General features: G+C 43.0%; 2 pseudogenes; both read right to left on the reverse strand.

Annotated features, from left to right (window-relative positions):
- Positions 1 to 1,087, reverse strand: part of LOC134221964 (pyridoxine/pyridoxamine 5'-phosphate oxidase-like) — a 2,088-nt pseudogene extending 1,001 nt beyond the window's left edge.
- A 260-nt stretch (positions 1,088 to 1,347) lies between these two features.
- LOC134221966 (diacylglycerol kinase eta-like) overlaps positions 1,348 to 17,820 on the reverse strand; it is an 89,097-nt pseudogene continuing 72,624 nt past the window's right edge.

Consider the following 17,820-nt stretch of genomic DNA (forward strand, 5'->3'; position numbering starts at 1 on the left):
TAAAGCCCATTCGGCCAAGTGGTTTTCGACCGAATAGTTTCGGAAACATCCTTTCCCATCAAAAAGCAACCATCTAACATACTAATCTTCGAAATTTCAAAACAAATATTTAATTTCTTAGTAGTAATTATGTTTTATGAGTGTAAGTCCAAGTCCATAAGGATCAATCTATATCCAATGATAATTCAATTCAATCAGAAGAAAAATCCGGAGAAGATATGGATAGATAACTGAAAAGAGTAACAAAAAAATATTGGAGCTTTGAAATAAACACAATATGAAAGCAGCTGAACAAATATAAGTTTGTAAAACAAATCAGAATTCAAAGTATTTTGAAATTAATTCGAAAACATTACACTAATGAGATCGCTAACCAGTTTCTCCAGGATTAACAATATTTTGGGTCTCTAACTATTTACATATATTTTTTTTTTATTCTCCTAAGCTTCTTGAGGATTCAACTCCATGGAAAAGGATAATTCTATTCACACATGAGAATCATTCGAATTATTTAATGTTTACCTAGAATATGGAGTTCATTCTAATATCATTGCTGTTTTCCTAGCGTGTAGTCACATTTCCGTTATTCTGACGATTCCGGACATCCAAGTACATACACACAGACAAGTATACACTCAACAGCACTAAAGTACCTCAATGGAACACAAGTGGTAAGTGTCATGTATATGTATGGATAAAGATTTCCTGTTTTTCCTTGCAACTGGATTTAGAATTTTGACATTTTAATTTGTTTGCCTAACGACTCTATCACACTTGATGCGAACACAAACGGAATATATCTCTGTTTTTGGAAAGGAAAACTACACTCGTGATGCACACTCACGCAGCAATTTTGCAATTGAACATCGGAAAACTTAACTAAAACACAATTAACATTAGGCTTCTCAAGATTACGTTTTCTGTTCTTCTTCTCGGTTTATTCTAGTTCATAAACTACCAAAGCAAAATAGATATTTCATGATATTTACTGCATCAGGCTTCGTACTATTCCACTTGGTTCCAACATTTCTACTGCTATCGGCTTGGAATGATCTACGTGTCCGACACAACCTCTTCCTCTAACCATTATTGCGATGCTAAGAGTTTCGTGCCTTTCCCGAAACGAATGAATACTAAAAGACTTGGAATATTTGCTTATACCAGAGTAAATGAAGTCTTTTGGTTTCTTGATTATTAAAACAATTTAAATACCTTGCTTCGATTCCTTTGTGTTTGCTGACCTGCTTCGGATACTTTCAAATTATCCATTCTATAGAGTATGATATAGATATCCGATAGTCTACTAGCCACAGTTCCGATTAGTTAAAACTGAAATGCATCTAATACCTAATGTACCTTCCTATCCGACGCTGGTGCTGCCAGATCTTTGATTGCTTGCAGGATCGCTTCACGTGACCCACCTTGGTGACTCGAGATCCTTCAAATCTCCGAGCCAACGTAGCAGCTCCTACCCGTATGTCATTCTTAATGAAACTATCCACGTACTCTGTCATCTATGGCTTCCAGCCATGTCACCACTTCGCCCACTCCCCAATTTTGACCAGATCGGCGTTCGTTTTGACTTTCCACCGCCGACTCCGGAGCCGCCTGGACCGTGGTGACCACGGAAACGCAACCAGAATGGCTTTTGCTTCTTACGATGGTCGACGTCCTCGTTCAGCCAACACGTTCAGATACACCTTCGTATCGCCGTCACTGGTTTGCTGCAGACTGCACTTACCCAGCTCCATTTCCATGTTGGCGAGCGACACGCTCAGTTTCGTTTCCAGGTCTTCGCGCAGAATCAGGCTGTGGCTACGCTCCGCAGCAGGTCACAAGTGTTCTCGACAGCTGTCGCCGCGCGAACCTGTCCGAAAAAGATGTGGTTAACTTTACAGATGTTGAACTATGGCTGTGTTCTACAGAACTGAGGAAGGTTTGTTTAGGCGAAAGTCATTTGCCGAATTCTATCTAATCTCAAAGAAGCTATTTGGCCGAACAAATGATTTGGCGCAAATAAAGGTTTGGCTGAAGATATCCAAACAGGTCATACGGCCGAAAATGTTGTTTTGGAAAATAATAAATTTCGCCAAATGAGTTCGGAAACGCCCTTGTCCATAGTACTCACCAATTCAGTTAGCTGTCGTCTCAGATCCGGCCCGTCGATAATCTTACCACCCGGATGGATCATTCCAATGCGTCAGCCGTTTGGTTGCCACCGTATACAGATCTGGTTGGAGCGATGGGTGCGAAATAATCAAAACTTGACCCATTTCAAACGTGCTAACGCACTCGATAAAGTTAAGCAAGGTACGTCTCCTTTCATTGAACAAATCGTCCGATACGGACACGAGTTGCTCGAAGACGTCGTCGACGGCTGTTCGCAGCTATAGAAATACTGTGCTGGCGCTGTTTCTCTCCAGCTCTTCAGTGCATTCTCTAAACAGCGATTGCGGCACAACATTTGAACTCGATTTTGTGAATTATACGAATCATTCCAGGTGGCTGTACCATGCCTCTCCATCCACTTGTAGGAACGCATTCCTCACCTGAATAGTAAACAATGTGTAAATAACAAAATTTCAAAATCCTTACAAAACTAACCTAAAATATTGATCTGCACGCTTTGGCACTGCGCAATCCGGTGTGCTGGAGATTGATCAACCGAGATGCAGCCATCTGAACCGAACCGAACACGGCCACCACCTCCAGAATACGATCGTCAAAGCTTTGAGGAAACAATCGTCCTCCTTTTCGTACCCCAAGTTCGTACCGCCCATAAAGCTCGGAATGTTCAGAATCATTTTCCTGCAGCGATGGCAGCGGAATACGCTGACCATCGCACTCGAGCTGAACCTTCTGCTCGAGATTTTGTACGTCTTCTGAAGCCACTGCTTCAACCCAGCACTCCGTACCACATGTAGTTCTTGGCCGGATCTACACTTCTCCGGATGTTCCTCCGTTTTATGGAAGTCCAAGGAAATCTTCGCATCAATCCCGATGCCAAAGTAGTTATTCATGACGGCCTTCTCCGAATAGCCTTCCATCAGTGTTTCATCGGGATCCATCAGAGGCTTACAGCCGCGCATAAGGTATCTGCGTTCGCTAACAAACACTTCGAAATGAATCCCGTTCCACTGCTCACGTTTGGCCAAGACGGTAACTGCACCAGTGGATTGATTATCGGCAACTTCTTAACTATCCTCCTTCTCATCCTTCTTCTTTTTCTCCTCCTCTTACTCTCAGAGTCACGTCGAAGTTGAACAAACCCAGATTAGAGCTAAACATATTGCTTTTCAGCTCAGCGCCTCCGGTTTAAAAAGCAAACTTCCTGCTGATTCGCCGCGTCGCAGCCGGTGAGCAGTTCAGGAAGCGAATTGCTCGAGTCCAGTCCTAGCAAATTCGGATTGTTGCCCGAGTGCCGCCGGTTAACGTTGATTTCCGGTGCCAGGGTGTTCGGCGTGTGACTCGAGTGCCGCCATTTCCGGCACCGCAGCGATCGTAGTTCGTCGCTCATCGCCGGCGATGGTGGTTCGACGACTACGTTGATTGTCGGAATTCCTGTCATGTATAGTGATTGCTCATCGTCGTTGGTTCGTCGATCTCTTCGTCTTCCGAGTGTCCTCCGGCGGCGCCTTCAGTGTCTTGGTCATCGTCCGATTGTTCTTCCTTGTCGTCGAAGTCTGTCAGCTATCCTCATCCACGTTGGTACACGCTGAGGCTAAGTATTCTGTACTGAACGGTGTTGTCTGTGTCGGAGATACGTCCGATGGAGACCCATGTGGCTGCAGATAATTTTTGCCAACATCTTTGTGTTTTCGTACTCGTTTTCTTGTGTTTTGTAAGCCTGACTTGCTAAGCTTCTTGAAGGTATTCCTGCACCGACGGCGTTTGAAACTCTTCCTGCGATGTCATTCCTTCGACAAATTTGGCCAGACTGCAGTAACGAGGTTCGCGTACTTTCTGGTCATCACACCGGTTATCGATGTCGAACACCCGATTCTCAAAACCACACTGCTCCGCTTCGATCACTCCCTTTCGTTGTTGTTGCTGCTGCTGCTGCTGTTGTTTGTTCTTGAAGCTACGTCGCTTGGTATGATCCAGTTGCAGAGGGTCGTTGTGTCTTCGTGATGGTGTTGTCCATCAGGGCTCCCAACAGTTCCTGACCCAATACCAGCTGATGTCGTCCATTAGGCTTTCGCCATGCAGCGCTTCGTGGTGTCACTCGTTTCCGGAGTCGATGTGGCTGAAGCGATCCGTGTCTAGATCCTGTTGAAGAATGAGAAGAAACATCGATTGAAGATAAACGAGATATATGATAGATTAAACCGCGCTTCAATCGAATCCGGGCTCCTTGTATCAATTCGGCAGTTGGTATTTGGGAGTTTCCTCGGACGGGCGGTCCAAAATTTCGGAAGTCCACTGCATTCCTCGTTACTGATGGCCGATAATACATCGCTAGCTTCTCCTGGTGCTTCGTCCGACGATGACCGTTCCTGCAGCAAATTTCAAATGATTAATTTTGTACACTGGTCGATTCAATTAAGTAATCTTACCGGTAGATCTGTATCGATGATCGTTATGTTTCGCTAAATACATATTTTCTGGCGGTTCTCCAGGGATGGCAGGCGATACTCGGTACCTGCAGCATTTGGAACTCTTCTGTTCGACTACTTTCCATTCCATGTTCGGAATGTTGCTGTTGTTTTGCTGCTTTGCTGCTGAATACGGTACAAGTTCCGCTCGTATACCTCAATCGGTTGGAAGTGCATATACTCCGCCGGATCGCTCCTCTGCTGCTGGAGCTGTTGTTGGCGCTGCTCGATGCCTTTCTTGAATGGTTTAAACCCTAAGCGTTCGAATGCGCTACTCGCATCTTGGTCGAACTTTACAGTCTTTGTGTCATTCAACGAAAAGTCGTACGGAGCCGTCGTTGATTGCGAGTCCGAAGTGGTCGTTGTGGTCGATTTCTGGTTCAACGTGTCGTCCTTATCGTCCCTAATTGATTGTCTACTTTTTCTTCGATGTTGGCGAGGCTTGCAATGCAGCGTTCAGTGCGTCGTACTTCTCCGTGTGGATGCTGTTTTCCTCTGTTCTTCGATGCTGGAGATTCTGTAGTTTTCCGGAATGCCGGAGCTCCGACGGCTACTTCCATCGGCGAACTGCTTTGGGACCAGGTTAACATTGCTCAGGAAATGCTCGTCCATGGAGTCACGCCCAGGTCCGCAGCGGTGATATGCATGTAAGTCGCGGGTGGATACCGATGGCGAGATCGATGATGATGGTGATCTGGATGGGTGAATTACGGGATGTATCTGCTTGAGGAATTAGAACCATAAATGCATAAATGTTAGATGGAAATAGTCACGAAGTACCTTTCGGTTCATGAAATCGATATTCGCTTAGGCACATAAAGCAAGCTAGTTTCGTACTTCATCACGTCATGTATGGCACGCTTAAGACTATTGGCCCGGCACATGACTGCCTCCTTCTCCGATCGGCTATCAAGTCTACTTATGCGTTCCTGGAATTCAGTTTGTCTTTTCCTGTTTTCTATCGTTCTATGTGAAGGGAAATCACTGTGGGAAAATCGATCATTACTCAATATTTCGTGCGTTTGTAGCGAACACTCACGTATCTATTGGTCTTAGAGGCACTTTTTGAGCAATTTCTTTAAGTGTTCGGATTAATTCGTCGTCACCGTGAAGACCAGCTTCTTCTTCCTTCAGAGTATCTAATAACATACCTAATTTTGTCTGCGCGTACATAGAGAAGAAGTCTTGTTTTAACAAACGTTCAAACGAATAGCCCTCACTATTTACCTTAAAATATCACATTTTATGTAATTGCTCCTCATCGGAGCTGTTTTCTATTACTCTAGTGATAAAGTCGTTGACCGTTTTGACCAGATCCCGTGTCGATTGTAGCATGGTTTGCGTGTCGTCGTTGGTGACAATTGATTAGGTGACCGAGAACTTCATCCTCGTACTGGAACAGAACCGGGTCCGGGTGGTGCGAAATTGCATCTTCGGGGTTCGGTTGGAACTGGCGGCGAATGCCAATGCTCGCTCGAACACCATTACGCTCCACCTGGAAAACATAGACAATTTAAAATTTATATAGGGACACGGCTGGTATTTCCCCATCGTCATAGGGGCTAAAATCAATTAAAGAACGTCATTTTACAGAGCTTCACTATAGCAGAACGTTTTGCCTAAGCTTACGATTGGATACGGACGAATCTGGCAAAAAAGCTTCCATTTGATTGATATTTGTAACCAGATTAAAATTAAGGGCCTTCTGTAGCCGTGCGGTAATATACTCGACTACAAAGCAAGGCCATGCTGAAGTGGCTGGGTTCGATTCCGGTTCGATTGCCGGAAATTTCATTGAAATTGTCTGCTTCCTCGGGCGTAAAGACATCATCATGTTGGCCTCATGATATACAAATGCAAAATGGTAAGAAACCTCGCAGTTAACAACTGTGGAAGTGCTTAATGAACACTAAACTGCGTCCTACGTCTAGAGCTTTGCGCCAGTTTTTTTTTGCGCCATCGCCACCATTTTTTACCGGTGCGCCGCTCGAATTTTTGACCGCGCCACTGACTGGTTAATTTTTGGCGCGCCGTTGTAATAATTTAAGATCACTCCTGACGGAATCAAGTTTCAAAGTGCTCGCGGGCACACCACTTCTTCTTCTCATTTCTGGTTGCTCTCCGGGAAAGAGAGCGTGTGGTAGCATAGCAACGCTATTGCCAGCACTTGCCAGTGTGTTTTATTTACAGTCGTTCGACTTTTGACAGCGAGGTATAAATACTTTGGAGCTTGAACTGTCAAACCGTTATGTCAGATCTTCAGATTTGTTTGTTTATTTCTTTAAGGTGATTATAGAATGAAGCCAGAAATCGGCCATTTTGTAAACCACGTGCTTTTCCAATATTTTTTTCAAGAGCACGACATGAAAGAACCATAACGCGTACGGGGCTAAAATAATGGTAGATCGTTTGCTTAGTTATGCTGAACAATCATAATTTGAGTTTTGGCACTGTACGAAAACGATTACGCCAGATTTGGGGATTTGGAAATGTATGTAGATAAACGTGTGGTGAATTTGAAATTCACCACGGGCTTCATTCTATAATCACCTTAAGGAAGGCAACTACATTACGGATGAGTGTAAGATTTTTGGTGGAAAAGACTTCTAGATTGCTTTGAGAATAGGTCGTATGTGCAAAAGAGAGATTCTCTTTGATCGCGCTCTCTTTCGCTAATATATCGGCTAGTTTTGCATTTTTTGCTACATTTCCACTTCAGCATGATAGACAAAGCTATCGTCTTTGGTTATCTGCCAAAAAAATCGAAGTAAACTTTTGTATAGTTTTGTAATAATCGAAAGAGAATAGATCCAAAGAGAGACTCTCTTTTGCACATACGACCTATTTTCAAAGCACTCTAGACTTGATATATGTTGTTGTATTCATTCAATTCGTATTTGTTTCTGGTTAGTGCGTATTTGGTACAGGAGAACAAAATATGTTCGGCATTTTCTACTGTATTGCAATTTACGCAAATACAATCTGGTTGTATTTTCATTTTTGATAACCAATAAGCCGAGTAATCATGGCCTGCCAGGAGCCGATTTAGCGTGCGAGTTTCAGAATTGGAGAGCTGTAGTCCGGAATACCAGGGTTTGTGAGGGATTGTGTTCTGGAACTGGAAAAATTTGCGTCCTTTACCATCCACAGCAGCATATTCGAGGTACCACTGTTGCGATTTCGTTTCAGCCAACCAAAGGAAGTAATTTTCGACGTCATGAATAAGGACTTTATTGTTGCAGATGTAATGCTGATCCAAAGCTGCCTTCGCCAGGTGATCAGCTCTCTCGTTCCCAGCGGCTCCAATGTGGCCAGGAATCCATTGCAAAGTGGTGCGAGTTTTCGAAGCCATATCCATTAATTTTTCTACGAATTCATCTCGGTAACGTTCTTCGATGTTGGATTTGATGAACTCCAAACCTGCCTTCGAGTCGGTCATGATTACTGCGTTGGATATCCCGGAGCGACGCACATACTGTAGTGCTACCCAGATAGCCTCTAGCTCAGCGGACATTATGCATACGTAGTTTTCAAGTTTTAAACTAAGCTGAAAATTGGTGTAACTGTCATAGACACCAATCCCGCACGATTCCCAGTTGCGGGAGGCATCTGTATAGATGATACGTCTTCCTGTGTATCTGCCATGTATTAACGATAGTGTTAGCTGTTTCAAGGTTCGAACATCCGTCGTTTTCTTTCTCCAATGGCCGTCTGGCAATTCGGTTTCTATCCGAACATCCTTCCACTGATTTTCACTGATAAATGAGGATGACGTCACGTGAAGTATTGGCGAATGGTCCAGCGCAACTTGCTCTAGAAAACTATATCGACTCTTGTCCCGTTCTAAATCCTGTTCAATTGTGTTCTCCAGCTGTAGTTGAACAACTGAGTTTCGATGATAGTGTCTTGCTAGCTGCTTACCGGCATTATAAAGACGGCGGAATTCTAATGGGTACTGCCCTGCAATTGCGTACAATGTGTTGATTGGTGTCGATTTTGTGCAACCGGTGACCTTCCTTAGGCATTGATTGTTCAATACATCGATTTTAGCTAGATTGGTCTTACATGCTGATCCGTATATTGTAGATCCGTAGTCCATACAGCTTTTGAACAACGCGTTATATACCATGCCAAGCGTCTGGGGGTGTCCACCAAATTTGATGCCACTAATGACCTTGATCATATTTTGTGTCAAGTCCCTCAGATGGGCGCCATATCGTAGCGACCTGTCCAGAACCACACCGAGATATTTGTGATTTTTTACGTTTTCAAGAATGACACCATCAACGCCGATTTTCAGCTCTTTCGAGCTGTTGATGAACAGCATGCTTTTTGTTTTTTGTGGATTTATTGATAGATTCAGCTCTTCCGCTTTGTCTTTGAACGCTCTCAGGAAAGCCTCTCCTCTAAGGGAGACTTCCTCTCTGCTGCCACCTTCGATGATTATCGCAAAGTCGTCAGCGTACTGCACCAGTATTACGCCTTCGACCCTGATGTCGTGAAGCACTGCTGTGTAGATGTTGAATAACGTGGGAGAACACACATCACCCTGTGGTAATCCCTGACTTACAAACCGAGTTATTGTTTTTCCTGCAACCTGTATTTGTATCTTCCTGTTCGTCAAGAAGGAAATGAACCAGCTTGTCATCTCCGGTGGTATGCTAAGGGCCAAGAGAGTTTCTTCTAGTTTGTCAGTTTTCACGCAACTAAACGCATTTGAAAGATCGACGAATACTATTGCTGTTGTTCGGTTTTGATTTTTAATTTGGCAGACCCTGTTCACAACGAACTCTAAGCAAGTAATGGTAGACATTCGTTTTCTGAATCCGAATGATAATTTTGGAAGGATGTCCCTCTCCTCTAAAATCTGCTCCAATCTTTTCAGAATGGCTGAGTTCAACAGCTTGAGTCCACAGTTCACTAACGAAATCGGTCGTGTACCTTCAACCGTCTCAGGGTTTTTACCTGGTTTAGGTACGGCAACGACTTTGATCGTTTTCAAGTCGATTGGTATTCTGTGTGTTCTCCAGATCAAATTCAAATTCCGAATAATGTTGTCTCTAACTGGCGGTTGTAAAGCTTGGAGCATTCGGTAAGTAATCCCATCTGGCCCCGGAGCTGATAATCGTGCCCTACCCTGTGTTTTCTTGGCAATGTGGCTTTGCCAAAAGTCCACAGTAAGCACATCGTAATCAGCGGTGCGAGCCGGAGAGTCGTCTTGATAAGGTTCTACCGGAAAATGTTTGTTCAGAAATTCGATTGCGAGATTGGTGTCATCATGAATGAGAATGTTTTCGGTCCTTCTTTTCCCTCCTGTAAGCTTTCGTAGTTGGCCCCACACGACGGCCGATGGTGTTTGTGGATCAATACTGGTGACGAAATCCTGGAACTTCGCCCTCGATGATTCCTTCTTTATTCTGACAAAGATCGCTTCCTTTTTCCGGAAATCCAACAGTTCCTTGATTCCTCCAGTTCTATTGAATAGCATCCTGGCAGCTTTTTTGTCCTTCCAGGCTTGCTCAACTTCGTCTGTCCACCAGAATTTCGGCGAGTGTTTGTTCTTCTGTTTGGAATTCTTTAGAATCGATTTTGTTTCTCGTTGAAGATCTGCCATGGTACACGGAAACAAATGCATACCCACAGGCATGAATAAAAAATCATGAAATCATGAATCAGGTCAGTTCATGAAACCATGATTATAATTCATGATTTCAGGAACATTATTCATGGTACTAGGCAATCCTCATCAGTCGACAGTATGCATAACCGGTTATACTTCGAACACTCCATTCCCAAGAAGTAAGAACAGCTGAGAGGTAGCACGCCGGACTCTCGCTCAGTGTGCTCGAGTTCGAATCCCCTGTTGAACTTTTTTTTATTCTGTCGTTTTTAACAACCAAATTGTAACGCATTGGTTGCGTTACGCGAAAATAAATCATGAAATCATGATTTATATTCATGGTGTATTTTCATAACATGAAAACACGACGGATTCATGGAATCATGAATTATTTTCTCATTTCTGGGAACGGATTTTTACCCGTGTAGTTACGCTTTCAGCATCCACGTTTTTAATCTCTTCGAAGACTTTTTTCCTGTTGATGAAATGTTCTGGTTTTCGCGGAATGTTTAGTTGAACCACTGTCTCCAAGGCCACATGGTGACTCCATAGTCCAGAATTGTTGTAGTCGTATCTAGAAGCAATGCAGATGACACCAGCACTAGGTCTATGGCTGAAGGGCGCTTATTCACATCGACCGGGTAAAAAGTTGGTTGTCCATTATTCATAATGACCAAATTTTCATCGTTCACAAGATCGAACAATATCGAACCTTTTCCATCCGAATGCCGCGAGTCCCATGAGAAATGGTGAGCGTTGAAGTCCCCTCCAATTATCACCTTTCTGTATCCGGTAACCTGACGAAAGATTTGTTTTAACTGGCTCTCGAAGTCGGTAGCGGTTATACTTGGCGCCACATACAGCGATACAACCAGTATATCCGCAGCCAACAGATGACGACCAACCGCTTGAATTCTAGGGAAATTAGGTAGCTGAACTTCTCTTGACTTAATTCTTTTGTTTATAATTACTCCTGCACCTCCATATCCGTCGTTTCTGGATTTCAAAAAGGAAAAAAACCCTGGTATTTTGTATTTCGTTCGCTCTAATTCTAGTTTACTCCAGCACTCTGAGATGAGAGCTATGGTATAGTCCTCTTTGATTAATACTCGTGTTAGCTCTTCCTTATGTTTTTCTAAACTCTGAATGTTTATTTGAAAAAATCTGACTTCTGACTCTGACGGTTTACATGCTTCGTTGGATTTGTCTCTCAACCTGCTCCTACTCCGCGATCTTTCCTTGCTCTTCTTTTCGGTGTTGATGCTTCTATTAATCGCGCCCAGGGATTTGGACACGCCTTCTGCTCCGCTGCTACTGGCACTGGCATCAGATAGTTGTTGATTAATCTCCTGTGATCGCTGTTCCGCCGTTTTTTGTGCCCACCTCTCAAAGTCCGTAACACGAAACTTGTTGAAGAGAGCGATTCCGTTGTTGCTTGATTCGCCGGATGCTTTTTTCTTCCTGTCTGCGAAAACTTCAACTTGATCTGCAATCACCACTTCTTCTAGCGGACGCTTTGTCCTCTGAGGTTTTGGCCTGAAGCTGGGTTTCGCTGTGTACTCTCCGGCAACCATGGCGGAGTATGATTGTGGCAATGCTGGATACTCTTCCTCGTTCGATAGTATGTCGTACCGATTTTGGGTCAAGATGGGATTCTGTTCCTTAGCCTCCATGTAGGTCAGGGTTGTTCGTGCCATTATCGTTTTGATGTTTCGTTGTCTGATTCGTTCTGGACAGTCCATATCTGATGTACGGTGCTCCGACTTGCAGTAGAAACATTTTTTTGGGTTATCACATTCTCCTGTCTGCAAACCTTCGTGTACTGCTGCACAATTGGGACAGCGTTTCTTCGATCTGCAGTTTTCTGTTTGGTGGTTGTATCTCAGGCAGTTGAGACACAATATCGGCCTGTTAACGAAAGGACGGACGGTGTTGATGCAGCAGAACATGCGAACCTCTCTTGGCAGCTGACTCGCGCGGAAAATTATTCCAATTCGGCTCGTTGGGATTTTCCTTCCTCCTTCAAAGCGGTGCAGTCTGTTGATATTTAGGATCGGGCACGAACAGCTGATGCTTTCTCGAATCTCTTCCATAGTCATGTCCACCGGAACTCCGGCTACCACTCCGGAGACAGAAACGAAACTGCGCGGGATGTACGCTTTGTAATTATGCTCCTTCAGCACAGGGTCTTTCTTCAGTTGGTTTGCTGCCTGCAAGTCTCCCAAGAAAACGATCAGCTTGTATTTACCGAGAGTTCGGATGTTGGTGATGCTCTGTCGGTATGTTTCCGTTTTCGTCATCAGTTGTCCAAATGTCAGTTTGTTTATATGAACGGCTCCATCCTTGTCGTCTAATAGCTGGACGATGACACGATAGGGCGCCACGTCGTTTTTGTTGTATTCATATTCTTGAAACGTTTTGCCGCCGTCCGGCGGCTTCCCCATCTTGCCGGTCACTTCCACACTTCTTCTATCTATCGGGTTTTGCACAGTCAAAAAAAGAACGTAGACCCCGTTTCTGACTATTTCTTCACCTCCCCAGTGATTTACACACCGGTAACTTTTTTATTTGTTCCGAATTCACCCGGAAAAATAATAATTTTCGCACTACAAAGGATAACAGTATGGCGACACACCGAAAGTACAGTTCCGAATGGGGCACACCACTCGACACGGAAGCAATGCACAACTGTCATTTTTAAAGTTTCACGCATGATGCGACGCAGCAAAGCTAAATCAACAAAAATGACAGTTAAGCGCCGCCTCCGTATCGAGTGATGTGCCCCCGAAAACGCGAGCAATTTGAAACTTGGATTCCGTCAGGAGTGAACTTAAGGACACGGTTGGAGGAGTACCACGATGGCAGTCAATATGGCACCCGTTCGCTAACAAGTATCCCCCACTCCTCCCTCACCCTTCATCCATCAACATTCGAATGCGAGCTCAATATTCGAATTACTAACCTGTTAATAGCTTATAATTTTACTTCCTGTCATAATGAACATATTTCTTTATTGTATACTATATACTTTGGATCAAAATTTGGGATTAATCAGCAGTTACGTGCCAATTTATTATCTCTCTGAGATTATCACTGCACTTCACTTCTTCTCACCGCGTAATTAAAATCATGTTTTTAAACACTTTCCCGCACAGGAGCACCCCGAAATGTTGAGCCATTTCACACATAGGAGAACTAGACATATTTTGAGCACCATTTTACATAACTAGTTTCAAACCAGGAAATCCTCAAGGTTTGATTTACGCTAACCCTTCCTGGGAAATTTCTTCTCCCAGAATTTGGAATATTCATTCTGAGATTCAGAAATTATGAAAATTCCGCCACCAGGGAATTCAAGGCTCTGAATGCTGGGAAACTATTTTTCCAAGCATGCTCGGTTCTTCCATCTCGAGGAATTATGGTGATTTCCTTCCTCAAGAGGTCTAAGAACTTGCCCAATCAGGAATTATGGGGAATTATTCCACAAAAAACCTGAATAACTGCAGCACCACTGCCCCCACCCCTTCAACACAGGTATTCCTTTTCACAAAAACTCTTTGGAAATTTTCCCCAGATATTTTGGAGAAATTCTTTTTCAGGAATTCTAGGAACTCGTTATACAAGAATTGTGGAATACTCTAACATTAGTATTTTTGGAGAATTTCTCCTTCAGAAGCTCTGTGATATTCCAATTTGAACGCAGTGGTCCATCTTTATTATTTTAATCCATCGCCCGCTGCTCTGCAACGACTTTTCGCGGCATACTATCGAGGCACAAATTACAACAAAAATTGAAGATTGCTATGTCCTGTTTTATTGTATTGGTATGTTTCTTATGTATTCTGATTGCCGTATTATGAGGATGTTTTACTTATGTTTGTATGTAGATAAATTTGATTTAGGGGACATTATTATCCTTATCCCTTGAAGGCGCAAGAAATCTTTTAAATTATTTTTAACGTAAATAATAATTAAATTCTTCAACAATACACATACACTACCCGCCAAAAGTATGGAAGCGCAAAAATAAGTATTGCAACACCCCAAAAAGTTTAGCATCACTCTAGAACTAACATATTCGTGATCATGTATTATCGGATCTTTTCCATTTTAAATGATGGAACCGTCTACAAAATTGTTCACGACAACAAGTACGTTGATAGTGAGGGCAATTTAGTTCCCTGGGCTGCGATGATCGCCAGGTGAAAATCCGGCTAGTCCGGATTCCGGAACATCTATTGAATTTACCATGTGATTCATCCCAGAGAACTGCGTTATTTACATTATCTTTCGTAATCGTATTGTGACAACAAATTCAATGGAAGCACCACTCATTGGCCCTGTGTGGCCACCCAGTGGGCCTCTGGGAGTTCCGGAACATGCCGTGAGCTGGTCAATTTTAGTAATTCGTTCCAGAAAGCTGCGATTTTTTCTAATACGTTTGTTGTAGCAATGTCAAAGCAACATCAATTCAAGTAGTACTCATTGACAACGAATGGCCACCCAGTGGTCTTCCAGGAGTTCCAGAACATCCCGTGAAGTGGTCAATTTTGGTAATTCGTCCCAGAAAGCTGCAATTTTTTCTAAACCGTTGGTTGTAGCAATGTCAGAGCAACATCAATGCAAGTACTACTCATTGACCCCGGTTGGCCACCCAGTGGTCTTCCAGGAGTTCCAGATCATCCCGAGGGCTACGTGTTTATCTTATGTCTATTTAATGTTTTGTATCTGGTTTCGACAATCGTATTGATCCTGGGTGGCAACCAAATAGCCTTCTGGGACCCTTCAGGGACCCTGGGACTTCTTCAGACCCAGGAATGTGAATAATTTCAAAATTTCCTCGTAGACACTTTTCAAAATGCTTTCTTACAGTAACCTGATATTTGAATCGATTGGGTACACATCGGAGCACAAAGTTGTCCTCTGGAAGAGCTGATTTGCTTATGATTCAATTCCAGAATTCAACACAGAACATAATTTGTTTGAAATAATTTGAATTAAAAGTCGGAAAACGAAGCATGCTCAACAGGTAGTTTTGTGTAACTTCTGACACAACTGAAATAGTGTCCTCTTTGATTCTGGGTGGCTACCAACTTGTTATTCGAAAAATCGGGAATTTCCATGAAAATCAAATGTTTCGGCATTGGTCTAGAAGTTCTATGGTTTTCTGGTTAAATAAGGGGTTTTTTAATCAGAAAGCCAAACTAATTCAGTGAACACATGTGAAAATACAATTTGTGGGGTCCCATAATGTATCAAAATTTATAATTCAGGTATGTTTTGGTATATACGATTTAGGGGCTGTGTCCATATACCTTTTCCACCATGGACACCCTCAAAATCAGACTCTTCCTTAGGGTGGCTCAAATTAGTATGGAAAAAACATTAATAAATAAGCTCCAAATTACTGTTTTTCGATATTTCTCCATACATTTTTCCATACTAACTTCCAATGAGTTTAGCACCGCCCAAACGTTGTCCGATATGGCTGAAATTGTGTCCATAGCATCAGGGCGTCAAATAGAACGGAATAAGAGGGCGGCCGATCAAGCCACCTTACTCTGTCTCTATTATTACTAGCTATTCAAAATTACACACAAGCTATCCAGTTCAAACAAATTAAAATCTATTTAATATGTGCATTTAGCAGAAACCGAAATGGAACAGATAATAATTAAATTAGTACTAAACTACTAAATTTTTGCCTCTTCAAAGTATCCTCCGTATATTACTGCCTTGCACACCCTCGGCATACGGTTGATGAGCTTTTTCAACGTTTCCTCTCCAATGCTTTGCCAGCATGCCTGTAAACATTCCCATAAATGATTGTGGTTTACTGGTCGCATTTTCCTCACATTTCGATCTAGTTCATCCCATAGCAGCTCTATGGGATTTAGATCCGGAGATTGAGCTGGCCACTCCATGTTAACTAATATCTTCTGCTTCTCAAGCTCAGATGCATATCCACGACAAAGTTTCGAAGAATGCTTGGGGTCATTATCCTGCAGCAAAGTAAATCCTTTTCCTATGAGACTCAATCCATTTCCACAGCATTTTCTTGAAGAATCTTCAAATAGCCTTCTTTGTTCAGTATTACGGTGATCCGGATCAAATCTCCCACTTTCGTCCCAGCAAATGAACCCCAAACCAAAACAGAGCCTCCACCGTGCTTCACTGTGGGCACCACGCAATTGAAGTTCATTCGTTCACCAGGAAGGCGTCGAACAAATATTCGCCTCTTGGTGGAAAACAGATCAAACTTCGATTCATCGGTAAACAGAACTTTCGACCATTCCTTACTTGTCCAGTTTAAGTGATCATGTGCCCATTTCAAACGTTTTTCTTTGTTCGCTTCACGTAATAAAGGTTTTTTCGCTGCAATGCGGCCTCTCAATCCAACTGCTAAGAGTCGCCGTCTCACAGTTGTCACTGACAACGGTTCGGTTCTAAGACAATTTATTTCTTCTCTTATTTCCGGAGCTGTAAGGGTACGCTGTCTTTTGCTGGTGATTATGATTCGCTTGTCCTCTCGGTTCGTCGTAACACGGGGTCTTCCACTCCTTGGGCGATCTGTATTCTTTGTTGTCTCTTTAAAGCGTTTCACACATTTTACGACCGTGCTTGGCGCCACCATCATCCGTGAAGCGATGTGTCGAGTATTGAAACCTTCATTATGTAAGGTTATAATGGAAGCACGCCGCTCGTTGGAGAGTTGTCTTTTTCCTGCTTTTGGAAGGGTTTTTTCTTCAATGATATTTTCTGCTTTGGGTTTAAAACTTCCGCGAGGTCTTCCAAGATGTGAAATCGGTGCACTTGTAGCCTTTTCCCTTCGACGAACTATCCTGGATACAGTGGAGTTGCTTATGTTCATACATTTAGCTATTTGTCGCGTCGATTTTCCTGCTTCGGACATCTGCTTGATGCGGAATTGATCGTTCACATAGATCCTCTTCCATTTTTTTGATCCATCGGGTATAGTCTGATTAGCAGTTCGGTAGTCACACCTCTTTCTGACGTTGCGAAGTGAATCGTTTCGTTGCTTGCTGCTGCTGAATTTAATACAATTTCAAATAAATTTAAGAAAAAATACAAAATGCAAGCTATTACCATCTGCTGTAAGGACGATTAGCAACGGAACCAGTAGCCTTGAAACGTGCAACAAGACGACAGACTGTTGAAGGCGTTACCGCCATTTGCAGCGCTATTTGCCTTGAGGAAACTCCTGCTTGGCGTAACGATGTAATTTGCAATCGTTTTTCTTTAATTGTTCTTTTCCATGATTTCTTGACAATATTTTCGTTCTTCAAAGTTGGATGTTTCTTGGGAGGTTTTCTAAATTTTTGGTTCACTTCAATTCTAGGTCTTCCTGATCTAATCTTACTTCTGTTACTGTTGTATAGCTTATGCCGATGAATTGTTCTTACAACTGCAGACTGACTAACACCGACACCACACGCAATATTGCGAGTGGAGAAGCCTTTGAAGTGTAGATCAATGATATTGCAGCGCTGTTCCAGTGGAAACTCAACTGTTCTACCCATTTTGACGCTCCAAGGTTCAGCTTTCAACTGTTTTCCGGTAGCTACTTGGATGATCGAATGTCCT

This window comes from Armigeres subalbatus, chromosome 3, assembly GCF_024139115.2.
Source record: "Armigeres subalbatus isolate Guangzhou_Male chromosome 3, GZ_Asu_2, whole genome shotgun sequence".
Classification (NCBI taxonomy): Eukaryota; Metazoa; Arthropoda; class Insecta; order Diptera; family Culicidae; genus Armigeres; species Armigeres subalbatus.